The sequence below is a fragment of the Mastomys coucha genome, unplaced genomic scaffold, assembly GCF_008632895.1.
Source record: "Mastomys coucha isolate ucsf_1 unplaced genomic scaffold, UCSF_Mcou_1 pScaffold18, whole genome shotgun sequence".
Classification (NCBI taxonomy): Eukaryota; Metazoa; Chordata; class Mammalia; order Rodentia; family Muridae; genus Mastomys; species Mastomys coucha.
The window spans coordinates 2,740,412-2,741,623 of record NW_022196900.1 but is presented as its reverse complement, the minus strand read 5'-3'; positions in this window follow the sequence as shown (position 1 = coordinate 2,741,623).

Below are 1,212 nucleotides of genomic sequence, written 5' to 3'. Positions count from 1 at the left end.
CCATCCTCCACTGCTGCTCCCCATCCTCCACTGCTCCTCCCCATCCTCCACTGCTCCTCCCCATCCTCTACTGCTTTTTTCCAGCCACAGGCCTTGGTTTCAAGGTGACATTCTTTTTTTTTTTCTGAGTAGTTCTGGCTGTCCTGAAATTCACTGTGTAGACCTGAGATCCACCTGCCTATGATTCCCAAGTACTGGGATTAAAGACAGCACCACTATGCCTGGCTTTAAGGTGCTAGTTTGTTTTGGGTTTTAGTTTTTTTGAGACAGGATTTCTCAATGTAGCACTGGCTGTTCTGGAATTCACACTATAGCTGAGACTGGCCTGAAACTCACAGAGATCTGGCCTGCCTCTCCCTCCTGAATGCTGGGATTAAAGGTCTGTGCCATTACTGCCTGGCTTCAAGGTACTATTTATTTGTTTATTTATTTATTTATTTATTTATATGTAAGTACACTGTAGCTGTCTCAGACACCCCAGAGGAGGGCGTCAGATCTTGTTACGGATGGTTATGAGCCACCGTGTGGTTGCTGGGATTTGAACTCAGGACCTTCGGAAGAGTAGTCGGTACTCTTAACCACTGAGCCATCTCTCCAGCTCCCATCAAGGTACTATTCTAAGATGGCCCCTGTGGTTAGTGAGTGAATGATCTTGCCCCTAAACAAATCTCCAAACTGTCAAGAACCCAGTATCAACCAAGTCTCTACCTGAAGCCAGTTCAGAACCACAGCCTAGGGAAACAAAGACAGTAGTCCAAATGTGTAACTACAGGGGAGGCCAGCTGGCAACTTCTGGTAACCATACCCTCTGGGCTGTACGTGTCCTTTGAGGTTGTGCCTGTTGGTTTTGTGGACTTCCACTACTGCTGTTTTGTTTGATTTTTAAATTTCTTATATTACTTAACTTTCCATATATGAGTGTTTTGCCTGCATGTACGTCTGTGTGCTGTGTGCATGCTATGCCCATGGATGCCCAAAGAGAATGTCAGATCTTCTTGGAACTGGAGATGGAGAGTTGTTAGCGGCCATGTGGATGCTGGGAATCAAACTTGGTTCCTCTAGAAGGGCAGTAAGTGCTCTTAACTGCTAAGCCATCTCTCTAGTCCCTCCACGGCTTTTAAAACCAGTCTGTATGCTGTCGTCAGGCATGAGAGTATTTGGAATGCTCTCTTGTGCTCTCTCATGTTCTCTCTCTCTCTTTCTCTCTCTCTC